The 16,875-nt window shown below is 42.5% G+C and overlaps 1 long non-coding RNA gene across 1 annotated transcript; it reads left to right on the top strand.

Moving 5' to 3' along the window:
* Positions 1-2,926: 2,926 nt before the first annotated feature.
* On the top strand, positions 2,927-16,267 carry LOC148003041 (uncharacterized). The gene is made up of 3 exons (XR_015631285.1): positions 2,927-3,137; positions 14,868-15,025; positions 15,548-16,267. It is a non-coding gene; the product is annotated as an uncharacterized LOC148003041 (long non-coding RNA).
* Positions 16,268-16,875: the final 608 nt, after the last annotated feature.

Below are 16,875 nucleotides of genomic sequence, written 5' to 3' on the forward strand. Positions count from 1 at the left end.
AGATAACAAATTAGACCTCTAGCTTCCCCACCGTGGAATTTAAAGCCTCCAACTCCTGTGTCTTATTCTCTTGGTCTTACTGTCTTTGTAGCATTTTCTGCCCTGGGACATGGCTTTTTATTTGGTTTGGTTGTGTGCGCCAGCTTCCTCATCATCTGGCTCCCTGTGGGCAAAAAAAGTCTGCTCTGTCCAGTGCTGCCTTTCAGTGACAGTAGCGCTGTGCCTTGTGTAGCGTGAACCTCCCTCTGTGGTAAAGTCACACTATTGTCTTAGAGACCGTGAAGACAAACAACACAACAACAAAACAACACAATAACAACAACCCTCCAATACAGCTATGAGAGGTTGTCTTTAAATTATGTAGACCTCTTGTTTCACATTTAGTTCGTTTTTTATTAATTGACTTATTTTTGTGTTTTGTGAATGGATGTTTTGCTTGCATATGTACATGTATACCACACTGCACCTTGTTCCCTGTATAGGCTAAAGGAGAGCATTGGGAATGGGAATGCTATGAGCTGCACTGTGGGTGCTAACCAAACACCAGCCCCTGCAAGAGCAGCAAGTGCTCTCAACTGCTGAGAGATCGTCCCAGCCCTAACGCATGTTTATTGTAAGTAACATCTTCAGATTTATTAGGGATAGTTCTCTTTGGCATAGGTGACTCCCATGCATGGGAGAAGGGATGTACGGACACAATAAATTCAAGTAGATGCTTCTGATACAGAAACTTAACTCTCGGGTGTATCTGGCCGCTGCCTCCTCCCCCATCCTCTGTATATGAAGCTGTTCACATTCACTACGAGCTTTAACAATGGTGGGTTCTTCGTCTTCCCAGAAATGTTCCTGAGTAACTGGCTGGACCACAAGTGGGAGTAATTTTTCTTCCCAAGGACATCCTTAAATAGACCACAGACCGAGAAGTCAGGGGACTTTTAGATATCCCACTCTGAACTCTGAGAATGTCTCCTCTGTCACCCAGGTAACAGAGATCGTAGCACGCCATAGGGTGTAAGGTGAGCTTGCGTATTAAAAATATTAAAGGGACTGTATCTTAGGACTTTTTTAAAAAAATCCTTCTGTAGGTAAACCATGTATCAGATAAATCCTATATATATTAGAGAACCACTCATGGGCCTTTAAATTCTGGAACAAGTAATAAACTGACAAGGGCTTTTGTAAGTCAATCTAGGGAGACTTTTTAGATTGTGACTCTTTGAGTTTTTAACATTTCTTTTCTTCCCCTGAGACTTGATGCTTCCTGTAGCCCAAACTGATTTCTAATCCTGTGTTCCTGTTCAGTCTCGAAGGTGCTGTGGCACTCAGTTACACGTTTACCTTTTCATTAAATCCTAAAAGTTCACAGTAATACACTTTATAGTGTCTAGGTTTGAAAAAATGGACACGCTGCTCAAACTTTCAGTTGGAAGCTCTGTGGTGATTAGAATGAGTCTGAGTTTAGAACTGGCATTTTTCAACCACAAGAGGGCAGCCTTGTTTAATTTTTCGCAGTCTCCTACAGACTGGCTGGGAGGCAGTTCTCTGGCAGAAATCTCTGGAAGAGGAGAAGGAGGAGGAGGACTCCAGCAATCCAGTAACTGCATTTTCCAAGGCTTCACTACTAAAAGCTAGCAACTCACTTCTTCTCCTTCAGGGGAGGTGTGGTGTGGAGAGGTTTCATGCTCTCGTGAAACCTGGTGTTCCTTATTTGCCAGACAAGAGGAGGCCCAGAGTGCTAGTTGCTGGGCAGGCTGAAAGGTTAAAGGTTACTAGTGGGATCTGAACCCTTCAATGGCAAAGATTTGCCTAGAGCTGTGCAACTATTAAAACACCTGGAGTGGCCAAAGGAGTCAGAAAGATGAGAGTTTGAGGGGAGATGAGAGAAAGGTGTTCTGATTCGTCAGCATAAACGTCAGGAGACGGTCCCTTATATTTTATGTCCTTATCAGAGCCTGTCTTCCTTGACTCTGCCACGGTGAATTTGATCATATGGAGGCATGATGGGAACTTCTAAGCCAGCAGGAGAAACTCTCTAGCAGACGGACCGTTGCAATTCAGTCTAAGTGATAAATATTTAGATGCAATATTGTGAGAGCACGAGGAGAAACGGACAGAGCAGAGATTAGAGCCAGGTCTTGTAAGGCACAGCCAACCATGTCTGCGAGTGTGGGTCCAAACACGTGCACATACAAATGCACACGCGGCACGCACACACACAGTGCAGTGACAAAGATGGGGATAAAGCTCTATCTAGGAAGTCCACGCCCCACAAACTCTGAACTTATCTTTCATAATTTAAAGGCTCTCCCTGCTCTGTAGAAATGTTAGAAAAGTGGCAGTAGAAAGACTATACATGGACTGACCCTGGACTCGGACCTCATAGGTAGCAATGAATATCCTAGTCAGATCACCAGTGGAAGGGGAAGCCCTTGGTACTGCTAAGACTGAACCCCCAGTGAACTAGATTGTTGGGGGGAGGGCAACAAGGGGGGGAGGATGGGGAGGGGAACACCCATAAGGAAGGGGAGAGGGAGGGATTAGGGGGATGTTTGCCCGCAAACCAGGAAAGGGAATAACATTCGAAATGTAAATAAGAAATACTCAAGTTAATAATAATAAAAAAAGTGGCAGTAGGTTCTAAAGCTTAATTTGCTTCATAGTTAACAGCCTTTCTAAAAAAAAGGGGGGGGTGGGGATTTAGCTCAGTGGTAGAGCGCTTGCCTAGGAAGCGCAAGGCCCTGGGTTCAGTCCCCAGCTCCGAAAAAAAGAACCAAAAAAAAAAAAAAAAAAAAATCACTCTAAGAACACATGGCGACTTTCATGCCTTCGTTCTACAAGTCGATACCGAGGCTTCCAGATGTGTCTGCTGCTGTATTAGGAATTAGTGGCGTACATGGATAACATAGAATGTAGTCGCTGCTTGCAGGCATCTGCAGTCAAGCAAGGAGGAGCTCATAGTCAAGACGGCCATGTTACTTTGTTCAGGCGTATGGAAAATATACCATTCCCATCAAGTATCACGTAGTGATCACGAAGCTGTTTGAATCATACGAAGGTCGGGGTGAGCTTCCAAATGACCAAGATGGAGCCATGGCAATCACGGTGTGTCATATCTGAGTCTTAAGTTAACATGCAAGGTGAGTTCCTTACCGTATTCCTTTACCAGACGCAGCAGTAGCAGTGACAGCCCAGAGTTAAGCAGGACACTGTTCCCACTGCTCCTATCGAGTTTGCCCTGACATTTCTCTACCAAAGTCCCCAGTGTTCTCAGAGGTGGCAGGTTCATTCATGTCGACGCAAGACGCCAAAGAGATATCATGGGATCAGTGTCACTTCGAAATGTCTAATTTTTATTTTGTCCCCCCCTCCTCAAATAATCTGTATTGACTTGAATACTTATATGCTTCTTTTTTGTTTAGTGTGCTTATGGGCCTAAAGGCTTAAGACAACTGATGATTCCCGAAGCTCTCGGTCTTTGAAAAACCCACAATACTTCTGAGCTTCACCCTAGATAACCCACCATACTCTCTTTCCAGTAAAGGTCCTTGCCGTGAAAGAGAGGTGTTCCTAAAAGGCAGGATGATAAACGCTTTAGGCTTTACTGGCAACCACTCACTTCTGTCACACAGACACACAAGGGAGGATAAAAGTAGGCTGTCCATTGCTAAGATGCATAAACTGAATGGAGAAGAACAAAAAGTAGGTGTCAGGCCTGATTTGTCCTACACACTGACCTCCCTACACCAGTGTTCCAATTGTGGAAGCCTCCTTTTCCACTTGATTGGGTTAGAGGAGGACACACAGAATGAGGGCACCGAATGTGTTAGCCACTGATCTGTCACAGCTGTTGAAGAAAGCTAATAGGAGATCTTTGTACCAATTCATGATTCTCGATGGATGGACAGATGACGGACAGACAAACCAACCAACGGACTAACAGACACGGTAATTATTGCTAGGCTCAGCTGCTCCCATAAAAGTCATCACTTAAGCTGAAGCTATACATGGAGAAAAACCTAAAGTTAGAAAAATTACATCCATCAAGAAATTAGTAAATAGTTATCAGGCGTGGAGACGAAAGGCTTCATATTGATGGGAGTTGTCCGGTCCATGTTACTGAAGTTCTGATACCACAAAAGATCTTTGGAGTAATTATCTATCTTTCAATGTATTTTATTGCTTTGAAACTACATCCCAGCTTTAGTTCCTGGGTTCTTTGGAGTTTCAGTTGCTCTTCTTGTCATGGCTGACCTCGCAGCTTATTTCTATTGCTACGGCTAGCAGCACTGAATATCTATTTCCGAGGACCAAGGGAGCACTCTCCCCTGCCGGTAGGTTGGGAACCAGAATTATTTATCAAATATTCATTACCCAGTATTGGCTATGTTGGGAAACTTCTCTGGTGGTCTTTCCTTTTTTATATTTGAGTAGTCTTACAGTGGACGGGATAACCATAAGTAGTTTTTCCCTTGTTAATGCAGTTCTCCCCTGAGGCATTTGGAAAGAATAAGAGTGGATGTGGACCCTCTAAGGCCCCTCAGAGATGCTCTGTGAGGTGTGAGGACCCCATATGGCGAAAACTGTCCCAGGACAAGTCTTGTTTATTTCCCTGGTTGCTTCTATCGAGGACCTTGGTGAAAATATTTTCAGATTTCTCACCTGGGTGCTGTGAAAGTACTGTGGGGGCGGCCAGAGAACAAGTTTCAAAGAAAGTCACACAGTTAATCACTATGCTTTTGTGGCCCATTCTCCCCAGCCTGCGACAGATCCTGCAAGGTTCTGTTTAACAGTCCCAAGAGCTTGAGTCAGACCTTGTCATCGTCGACAAGGTTTTATAGTCCTCTTTTCTGACTGCCAACCTTAAACTCACTTTTTAGGGATTTTTAGAGGAAAAAAGTCCTTTTCCTCTATAATGTGGAAAGGGAAGAAAGTACAATTTTATGCCATTCAAGGTGAGGACACATTTTTATCTTGGAAAGAAAAAAATGAATTGTTCGATTTGTTAACATCTCTCACAGCTGTGCTGATGGACATTTTATTTCTCTGGTTTATTCTTATTAAAAACAACAGTCTTCCCCAGGAAAGAGTACGTGAGTTGGTTATGCAATAGCAAATGCTGAACTCTGAAAATGTTCATAGAAGTAGCTTTACACATACTGAGGAGGTTGTACACGTGTGTACATACAGGTATGTAATAATAACTAATAAAAAAAGAGGCCAAAACATTGAAAGAGAGAAAGGAGAGGTATACGGGAAGATTTGGAGGGAGGAAAGAGAAGGAGGAATGCTGTAATTATAATCTCAAAAATGAAATGAAAGAAAAAGACCATTTTGCTAACTGCCCAACATTGCATAAAGCCTCGAACCTCGCCATGGAGATGATCTCACAGAAACAGAAGCATACATTGGAATTATTAATATAGATCTTTTTAGCATTACATTTTGAGAGGGCACAAAATTAGTTATCACCACGGTTTTTGTTCTGAGCAGACACTAATCTCACACCTAACATTTGTAAACGCGAGAGTGTTTTTGATTGGCCCAAGATCTCACAGTGTGCTACAGACATATTTCAGTCCAGTGTGGCCTCAGTGTGTGAAGAGACCAGCGTACTGTAGGGCACTCCCCTCTGGACCTTGGATTAGACATAGACCACCCTTGAACACCAGCTTCCAAGCACAAACCAAGTGTAAAGAGACCCTATGTTGAGCAAGGCAAAGAGACAAAGTGGCTCAATCTGAATTGGGCAGAAACAGCACTAAACAGCTTTGCAAGAGTTAATTTAAGGGGGAGAAGGGGGAGGTCTATGTTAGAAGGAGCTAGGAAGTATTGGTAAGTTCCGACTGGGTATTTTGATTATGTTAGTCAAAGTAATGAATTTTGATTGCTGATCCTTGATGTTTGATAGTTGAACCTTGGCTGTCAGTCTCAGGAATTAGTCAGTGACCAAATAAGGGACTAGACTTCAGTGGCAAGTTTAAGGAATATAATCTAACAGTTTTGCAAGGGGAGAAAAGTAAAAGGCAAATCTGTCTGTGGTATGTTCGTCATGCTTGAGCATGTGTTAGCCATGGCCAGACATGCTAGACCGTCAATGGATGGGACCCTTAAGCTACCTTACTTCAATAGCCATATGCTTGTAAGGCCCCAGAAACTATTAAAAGCATCCCCATGCACAGAACAGAAAAGCTAAAGAGGAAAGTCCAGGTATGGACAAGATTTTTGATCCCCCAACCTCTTTGTGTTTGAGCATGTGTGTGTGTGTGTGTGTGTGTGTGTGTGTGTGTGTGTATGTGTATATGTGTGTGTATGCATGTTTATTCGTGCTGTGTGTGTATGTATGGTATGTGTGTCTATAGTGTATGTATTTGGTGTGTGTGTGTGTGTGTGTCTATGTGCCTATGTGTGTATATGGTGTGTGTGTGTTTGTGTGTGTGCATATGTGTGCATGTGTGTGTATGTGTATTCATGCTGTGTGTATGGTGTGTGTGTCTATAGTATATGTGTATGGTGTGTGTGTGTGTGTCTATGTGCCTATGTGTGTATATGGTGTGTGTGTGTGTGCCTATGTGTGTATATGGTGTGTGTGTGTGTGCCTATGTGTGTATATGGTGTGTGTGTGTCTGTATGTGTGGTATGTGTGTCTGTGCACCCTATGAACAGGAGAAGTGCCCTTGAGGGTTACACCGTAAATAGCAGTTTGGACAGTGTGTCGCATTGATGTCCACTGTCTGGTACCTCTCTATTAGGCACTTCAAAATGGTGCTCCAGACCAGAAAAGCTGCTTCAGGGACCAGCTGATGCCGAGCTGGTCAGAGACCCAGGGTCTGCCTTGTTTGATGTGAATCTTGTCTTTTCTTTATGGAAAACTGCTCCGTGCTGTTTACATGCCTGTCTCCTGTCCTAATTAATTTGGGGGCTCTCTGTTGGATTTTAATTATAGACCTATTAATTCAGGACAAAAGCCGACAGATGTAGAATTTTCATAGCAAATTGGTAGGCAAGTGGTGGGTAGGACATCCTGAAGACTCAGAAATTGATTCTACCTGGAAATGGGAGGGATCCTATAGGAATATCTCTGGTTACTTGTAGTAGTATTTTCGAAGGAAAGAAGATGTTAAATCAAAAACCACATATTTTCTATTGATCTTAGAATGATGATTTGTGGACAGCATTAATAGGGTGATAGGGTTAGGATGGGTTATAGGAAAAGACCTGGACAAACTTCCTTGGAATAAGATAAATACAATAGAAGCCAAAGGCAGGAAGCAGGAGAAAGAGAATGAGAGCAAGAAGGAGAGGGAGAGGGAGAAGGAGAGAGACAGAAGGGAAGGGTTTTGTTTTGTTTACCTAGTGTTTGTTTATTTTTAAGCAGAGTTTGTTCTCAGACAAACTACATCTAGAGAGAAAGCTGCTGTATAGAAAGCATCTTTTAATTTTGGTAAAGCACCTAGAATCAGAACTGGAGAGTGGCCAAATTTTTATTATTATTGTTGTTGTTGTTATTGTTTTCTTTTAAGACCACCCCCAATTTTGAAATTTCACTTCTTGTTGAGAGAAAAAGTCATGCCAAAGGAGAATGTATAAAAGCCTCTGCCCCGTGAAACGTTGTCCCTGGCTTGCCTTTGCCCTGGCCAGGTGTAGACAAGGAGCCATGAGACAAGATCCAGCCTCTTCCCACGTGGAAGAAGGCCGGGTTATCGCCTCTGTTCTCTGAGGGCTTCCCCGCCCAGGGAGAGGACGATAATTACATCTTAACATATTGTAAGGCTTCTATCCTTAGAAGCAATTCGTATTCTTAGTATGCTATCCAGTGCCTCGGTGTTGTCCCCTGAAGGTTGAACTGGCTTCTCCTTAACCCTGACATTTTAGGAGGAATCTGAGGAGGAAGGAGAAGGAAGGAGCCTAGAGCTGTCTGTGGAGGTGAATACCAATCTCCACATGGAACAATTAATTCCTCCAGGGTCTTTCAGTGGTGTGAAGCATCCTCAGGGGAATGAATTGGATTCAAATAGGAAAGGGCTTCGCGCATTCAAGAAGAACTTTATGATTACTAGGCGGTGTGTTCATGGAACAAGCGGACACAGTGGAAATGTCTCCCTACCATCTGAAAGATAAACAAATGCAATAAATAGTGCTTTAAAAATTACCCCCTACCTTCCTAACATAATTTATAGCCTTCCTTTAAGAGTTCTTGGACAAAGCAGATGCAGGGACCCACAGCCAAATATTAGGCTGAACCCCGGAGAACAGGTGGAGGAATTGTAGAAGCCAGAGGAACCACAAAAACCTGACCCACAGAATCACCTAAGCAGAGCTCAAAGGGGCTCACACAGACTTGATGGACAATCAGGGAGCCCGTGTGGGTGTGAGTGGGTCCTCTGCATCTATGTTATGGTTGTTAACTTGGTCTTCTTCTTCTTTTTTTTTTTTTTTTTTGGTTCTTTTTTTCGGAGCTGGGGACCGAACCCAGGGCCTTGTGCTTGCTAGGCAAGCGCTCTACCACTGAGCTAAATCCCCAACCCCTAACTTGGTCTTCTTGTGGGACTTCTAACACTGAGAGTCAGGGGTGCGTCTCTGACTCCTTGGCTTGTTCTTGGGACCCTTTTCCTCCTACAGGGTTGGCCTTTCCAGCCTTGATCTGAGAGTTTGTGCCTCGTCCTATTGTAACTTGTTCTGCCGTGATTATTATGCCGTGTTTGGTTGATGTACCTGGGAGACTTGCCCTTTTCTGAAGGGAGATAGAGGAGGAGCAGGGGATCAGGGGACTGGGGAGGAGGGAGAGGGGTAGGAGGAGAGGAGCGAGGGGAAACCACAGTTGGGATGTATTATATAAGAGGAGAATAAATAATAAATAAATAAAGGCCCCGGACGGAAGCAGCTATTCCTCAGGCTTATTTCATGTGTGCTCTTAGGAATTTACATGTTTACTGTGACTCCTAATCGTGGGCAGAGAATGTAATCTAGCTGGTCCTTTAATATCTGTTGTATCCCTGAAGGAAAGTGTTACTTCTGAAAGGATTAGTAAAGTATGAGTATGAAATGCTATTAAGTTCTATGAAATGAATTCATGATTTTTTCCTGGAAGCCTTCGGTAATAAGGGCACGTATCTATAGGCAAAGCGTGTGCTTACAAAAGATTCAGCACTTCATTTTCTCCCGTGAAACGCGTCTTTTGTTTCCCTTTAACCTCCAGCGGTCTCATTAGTAGAGCATCTCCTTCGCACGTTCTAAAGGACTTGTTATCACTACTACTGTAAAGCAAGCTGAAATCCCCTCAAACAGAATGGCCACAGCAGGTCAGCCATTTTGAACGCGGTGGGCAAGGGCTTTCCCCTTCTCTGCCGATATCACTAACTCCTGGCTGTCTTTTTCTAACTAGCCCTCATCCTCCTGGCGCTTATTGTAGTGACTCCTTTTTTCAGTCTCGTGAAAGTCATGCGATGGTTAAGTGAGTTGTGGGAAAACTGTCAGGTTTTAAGGTGTACTGTCTACAGTTGTTTGTACATCAGCCTTTCCCGGGCATCTGTTAAGTGTCATGGCTTCTTACCTGCTCTCAGAATGTCTGGGGTTGGGTCTAGGAATCTACATTCCCCAGGAAGCTTTCCTTAGGATTCAGATAATACATTTGGGATTAAAAAAATATCTAGTTCAGACACACCAGAAGAGCACACCAGATTCCATTATGGATGGTCTTAAGCTACCACGTGGTTTCAGGGATTTGAACTCAGGACCTCTGGAAGAACAGTCAGTGCTCTTAACCGCTGAGCCATCTCTCCAGCCCCTGCATTTGGGATTTTATTTTCTGTGTTGGTGCATACCAAACCCACGTCCACTCTAAGAGCAGCACATGCTTTTAACGGTGGAGCCATTTTTTTCTAGGCCCTGAAAGGAAACACTTGTACTCTATTATCTCATCAAATTCCTAGCGAATGTGGTTGGCCATGATCCTTTACTACTAGTTGGAAAAACTAATTCTTCGCATGTTTATCATACAGAATATTGCACGTAGTTGTTTTCTAAAGCAGTTTTGCCTAAGGATTCCTTTACTAATAAATGAACAGTAGAGACTATGTTTCTTCTTTTGCAAGCATCTTAAGCGTGGGGAACTTCTTTGATTTAAAATACTTCTTGCCTGTTCCCACCTGGGCTGGCCAGGAGCAGCGCCCCAGGATACCAAACAGCCCACACCCCAGTTACAGCTCGACTCACCAGGTATTCAGACATATCCAGCCACACAAATGAGACCTTAAACCCAGCCCAAAGACCCAGTGTACCGGGACCCCCGAGACCTGGGGAAGCAGATACCCCACCCAGCGACCCGCATGTCTTCTGTTTCCAACCTGTGCCAGCCAGGAGCAGTGCCCTGGTGTGGACCCGATCCCACAGCTCACAACCCAGTTGCAGCTCAACTCCCCAGGGTCACAGGGTCAGAGGCTCACAGGAAGGACAGGCTCCAGTCAGAGACTGGGAGGCCGGATGACACTAGAGACAACCAGTTGGTGAGAGGCAAGGATAAGAATATAAGCATCAGAAGCCAGTTCTCCCACCACAGTAAGTCCTAGATACCCCAACATACCCTTAAAACAAGATTCTAAACCTCATTTCATGAAAGTGAGAGAGGACTTTAAGAGGGACATAAATAACTCCCTTAAAGGAATATGGGAGAGCACAAGTAAACAGGTACAGGCCCTTAAAGAGGAATCACATAAATCCCTTAAAGGAATACAGGAGAACACAATCAAACAGGTGAAAGAATGGAACACAACCATCCAGGATCTAAAAATAGAAATAGAATCGTTAAAGAAAACTTAAAGGGAGACAGCTCTGGAGATGGAAAATCTAGGAAAGAGAACAGGAGTCACAGATACAAGCATCACCAACAGATACAAGAGATAGAAGAGAGAATCTCAATGGCAGAAGATACCATAGAAGGCATCGACACAAAGGTCAAGGAAAATTTAAAAAGCAAAAAGTTCCCATCTCAAAACATCCAGGACACAATAAGAAAATCAAACCTATTTTATCGAAGAGAGCAAAGATGCCCAACTTAAAGGGTCAGTAAATATCTTCAACAAAATTGTAGAAGAAAACTTCCCTAACTTAAAGAGAGAAATGCCCATAAACATAAAAGAAGCCTACAGAACACCAAACATATGGGGCCAGAAAAGAGATTCCTCTCATCATATAATAAGTAAAACACCAAATGCACAGAACACAGGAAGAATATTGAAAGCAGTAAGGGAAAAAGATGAAGTAACATCTAAAAAAAATAGACCTATCAGAATTACACCAGACTTTTCAACAGAGACTATGAAAGCCAGAAGATCCTGGCCAGATGTCATACAGACCTTAAGAGAACAAAAATGCCAGCACAAGCTACTATACCCAGCAAAACTGGCAATTACATAGATGGAGAAACCAATGTATTCCAAGACAAAACAAAATTTAAACAATATCCACTGCAGAAGATAATAGAAAGAAAAGTCTAACACAAGGAGGAAAAACTACACCCCAGAAAAAGCAAGACACTAATCTTTTTACAAAAAACTCAAGAGAAACACACAAACATAATTCCACCTCTAACAACAAAAATAATAGGAACCAAGGATCATTGTTCCCTAATATCTCTCAACATCAATGGACTCAATTTCCCAATTAAAAGACATAGGCTAACGTAAACAGCACCCAGCATTTTGCTGCATACAGAAAACACACCTCAGAGTCAAAGACAGACATTCCCTCAAAGCAAAAAGGATGAGACAATTTTTCCAAGCAAATGGTCCCAAGAAACAAGCTGGAGTAGCCATTCTAATATCCAACAAAATAGTCTTTCATCCAAAAGTTATCAAAAAAGATGGGGAAGGACACTGCATACTCATCAAAGGAAAAATCCAACAGGATGAACTCTCAATTGTGAACATTTATGATCCAAATGCAAGGGCACGTTTGTAAAAGAAATGCTACTAAAGCTCAAAACACCTCACACATAAGAATATAAGAATATTGAATTAATCCCATGTATTCTATCAGACCATCATGGACTAAGGCTGGTCTTCAACAGCAACAAAAACAACAGAAAGCCCATATACACATGGAAGCTAAACAACTATCTACTCAATGATAACTTGGTCAGGGAAGAAATAAAGAAAGAAATTAAAGACTTTTTAGAAAAAAATGAAAGCACAACATATCAAAACTTAAGGGGCAGTACTAAGAGGAAAACTCATAGCTCTAAGTGCCTCCATGAAGAAATTGGAGAGATCATATACTAGCAGGTTAACAGCTCATCTGAAATCTCTAGAACAAAAAGTAGCAAACACACCCAAGAGGAGTAGACAGCAGGAAATAATCAACTTCACGGCTGAAATCAACCAATTAGAAACAAAAAGCACTATACAAAGAATCAACAAAACTAAGAGCTGGCTCTTTGAGAAGATCAACAAAATAGAAAAACCCTTAGCCAGACTAACCAGAGGGCACAGAGACAGTACCCAAAAGAATGAAAAGGGGGATATAGCAACAGAAACCAAGAAAATCAGATCCTACTTCAAAAGTTTATACTCAACAGAACTGGAAAACCTGGATGAAATGGGTGATTTTTCTAGACAGATACCAGGTACCAAAGTTAAATTAGAATCATATAAACCATCTAAACAGCCCCATAACCCCCAAGGAAATAGAAGCAGTCATTAAAAGTCTCCCAACCAACAAAAGCCCAGGACCAGATGGATTTAGTGGAGAATTCTATCAGACCTTCAAAGAAGACCTAATACCAATATTCCTCAAACTATTCCATAAAATAAAAACAGAAGGAATACTACACAATTCTTTCTATGAAACCACAGCTACACTGATACCTAAACCACAAAAGGATCCAACAAAGAAAGAGAACTACAGACCAATTTCTCTTATATTAATGAAAAAATACTAAATAAAATTCTTGCAAACCGAATTCAAGAACTCATCAAAATGATCATCAATCATGATCAAGTAGGCTTCATCCCAGGGATGCAGGGATCCCTTTACGGAAATTCATTAATGTAATCCACTATATAAACAAACTCAAAGGGAAAGAAAAACATATGATCATCTCATTAGATACAGAAAAAGCCTTTGACAAAATAAAACATCTCTTCATGTAAAAAGTATGAGAGAAATCAGGAGTTTAAGGTGCATACCAAAATGTAATAAAAGCGAATATACAGCAAACCAATAGCCAACATCAAACCAAGTGGAGAGAAACTCAAAGCAATCCCATTAAAATCAGGGACAAGATAAGGCTGCCCACTCTGTCCCTGCCTATTCAATACAGTACTTGAAGTTCTAGCCAGGGCAGTTAGACAAGAAAAAGAGATTAAAGGGATACAAATTGGAAGGGAGGAATTCACGTTATCACTATTTGCAGACGATATGATAGTATACATAAGCAACCCCCAAAATTCTACCAGAGAGCTCCTACAGCTGAGAAACAACTTCAGCCAAGTGGCCAGATAAAAAAATTAACTCAAACAAATCAGTAGCTTTCCTCTGCTCAAAGGATAAAAGGGCTGCGAAAGAAATTAGGAAAACAACACCCATCACAATAGTCACAAATAACATTGAAATATCTTGGTGAGAGATTCTGTGTGACAAGCACTTCAAGTCTCTGAAGAAAGAAATTGAAGACCTCAGAAGACGGAAGATCTCCCGTGCTCACGAGCTGGCAGGATGGATCTTGTAAAAAATGGCCATTTTGCCAAAACCAATCTACAGATTCAATGCAATCCCCATCAACATTCCAACTCAGTTCTTCATAGAGTTACAAGGAGCAATTTGCAAATTCATTTGGAATAACAAAAAAAAAAAACCTCAGGATTGCTAAACTACACAATAAACAATAAAACAATAAAAACAACAATAAAAGAACTTCTGGGGATCACTATCCCTACCTCAAGCTGTATCACAGAGCAATCGTGACAAAAACTGTATGGTATTGGTAGAGACAGGCAGGCAGATCAATGGAATAGAATTGAAAACCCAGAAATGAACCCACATACCTATGGTCACTTGATCTTTGACAAAAGATCTAAAAACCATCCAGTGGAAAAAAGACAGCATTTTCATTTTCAATAAATGGTGCTCTTTTAACTGGAGGTCAGCATGTAGAAGAATGCAAATTGATCCATTCTTATTTGCTAGCACAAAGCTCAAGTCGAAGTGGATCAAGGACCTCCACATAAAACCAGATACACTGAATCTAATAGAAGAAAAAGTGGGGAAGAGCCTTGAATACTTGGGCACAGGGGAATGGACCTCATAAAATTGAGAAGTTTCTGTAAAGCAAAGGACACTATCAAAAGGACAAAGTGACAACTCACAGATTGGGAAAAGATCTTTACCAATTCTACACTGATAGATGGCTAATATCCAAAATATACAAAGAACTCAAGAAGGTAGACTCCAGAGAACCAAATAACCTTATTGAAAAGTGGAGTACAGAGCTAAATAGAGAATTCTCAACTGAGGGATTATAAATGGCTGAGAAACACTTAAATAAATGTTCAACATCCTTAGTCATCAGGGAAATGCAAATCAAAACAACCCTGAGATACTATCTCACACCAATCTGAATGGCTAAGATCAAAAACTCAGCAGCAGCAGATGCTGGTAAGGATGTAGAGAAAGAGGCACCCTCCTCCATTGTTGGTGGGATTGTAAGCTGGTACAGCCACTCTGGAAATCAGTTTGGCAGTTCCTCAGAAAATTGGACATAGTACTACCTGAGAACCCAGCTATAACACTCCTGGGCATATACCCAAACAATGTTCCAACATATAACAAGGACACGTGCTCCACTACATTCATGGTGCCTTTATTTATAATAGCCTGAAGCTGGAAACAACCCAGATGTCCTTCAACAGAGGAATGGATACAGAAAATGTGGTACGTCTACACAATGGAGTACTACTCAGCTATCAAAAGCAATGACTTCATGAAATTCATAGACAAATACATGGAACTGGAAAATATCTTCCTGAGTGAGGTAACCCAGTCACAAAAGAACACACATGGTATGTGCTCTCTCATAAGTGGAAATTAGCTCAAATCTCACCATGTCCATGATACAACCTGCAGATCATATGGAACATAAAAGGAAGGAAGACTGGGGGGTGGATGTTTCAGTCCTGCATTGAGAGGGGAACAGGAAATTTGTGGGAGGTGGAAGGAGAGAGAGATAAGGGAGGGAGAAAGGAGAGGGAGGAAATTAGGATGGCAGTATCAGAAGCTGGAGGAGAAATGAGAGAGGTACAGAGGGTCAGGAAATTGAACAAAAATAGGTAGCAGGGGGGATGAGGAACTAGGGATAGCCACTGGAGGGACCCAGACACCAGAGAAATGTGAAGCTCCTTGGGCCCACTGAGATTGACTTTAGTCATAATACGCAGAGAAGGGGGAGACAGAACCTGTGGAGAACACCACCAGTAGATAGGCACAGCCCCTGGTTGAGGTATGGGGATACCCAGCCATCTCAAAGTTTTGTTTTTTGTTTGTTTTGTTTTTAAAGCCAGAAATGTACCTGGCCAAAGGAAGATCGGGCAGAGAGGGAAGGAAGAGCCAACCAGGGATGACCCCACCTGAGGATCCGTCACGTCTGCAGACACCAAACCCAACTGTTGCAGTGGTCACGAGGCGCTGGCTGACAGGAACGTAGTGTTGTGGTTCCTTGGGAGGTCAGGCCAGGCAACTGACCTATGCAGATGCAGACGCTTGGAGCCAACCATCATACTGAACTCAGGGAACCTGGTCAGGGAGCTGGCAGAAGGACAGGAGGAACAGAGGGGCATTGCAACCACATTGGAAGGACAACACAGGCTGGCCTGACCACCCACTTCTCCCCAAGTCTAGACCTCCAACCAAGGAGTGGACCTGCAGGGATTCATGGCTCCAAATACATATGTAGCAGAGGATAGACTTGCTTGACAGCAACAGGAGGGGAGGCCCTTGGTTTTGGGGAGGTTTGAGGCCCCAGGGAAGGGGGATGCTGGAGCAGTGGGACAGGAGAGTGTGCGGGGGCCACCCTCATACAGGAAAAAGGGAGGGGGAAAGGCAGCTGTAGGAAGGGGGTTAAGTGGAGGTGTAACCAGAAAGTGGGATATCATGGGATGGGGGGTTGGTGGAGGGGGTAACCAGGAAGCGGGATATCATTTGATATGTAGATGAATGGAATGATTAATAAAAACAATTCTTTTCATTAGTTAGATAAAATAAAGTAAAAATGAAAAATCCTTCCTTGTAGATTTACATTCATTCTGTTAATTTCTTTGTGCCTCTGTATCTCTTTCTTAATAAATGAACTCTCTCATTTCCATAAACGTGAAGAATAAAGTTATTTTAAAGGTTGACATGATACTAATACTAACCTCTGAGGTGTCACTAAAAGTAAATATCACATTTTCACTGTACTACATCGCTGACCTCCCATACTCTTCTAGTTAGTTTGTACTGGAGAAATCTAAAGTTCCAGACCTTTCTGTTGCTTTGTTTTTTGTTTTTTAAGACTAAAGATAGTTCAGACAAGACCCCAATCCCTGTCCTCCCTTTGATCTCCAGGCGCTTCCCATCTCAGCCGTAGCCATGCCACAGACTGGCTGCTTGCATTTTAATTACATAAACATGAATTTAATTTTTCCCTTTAATTACTGTTCCCACCAGGGTACCTTAGCCACTGCAGATGCTCTCTCAGCAGCGGTCCACTGGTCAAGCATTTACCACGGCTGTGATTGGTCGGATGTGAGGATGCTCCTTGCTTTCCTCTGACTGGCCGTCTCTGCTCCAGCACTTTGACCTTCTTCCTATTTCTCTGCCACTCTTGACGTGAAAAGTAGACAATGC

This window comes from Rattus norvegicus, chromosome 10 (assembly GCF_021556685.1).
Source record: "Rattus norvegicus strain SHRSP/BbbUtx chromosome 10, alternate assembly SHRSP_T2T, whole genome shotgun sequence".
Taxonomy (NCBI): domain Eukaryota; kingdom Metazoa; phylum Chordata; class Mammalia; order Rodentia; family Muridae; genus Rattus; species Rattus norvegicus.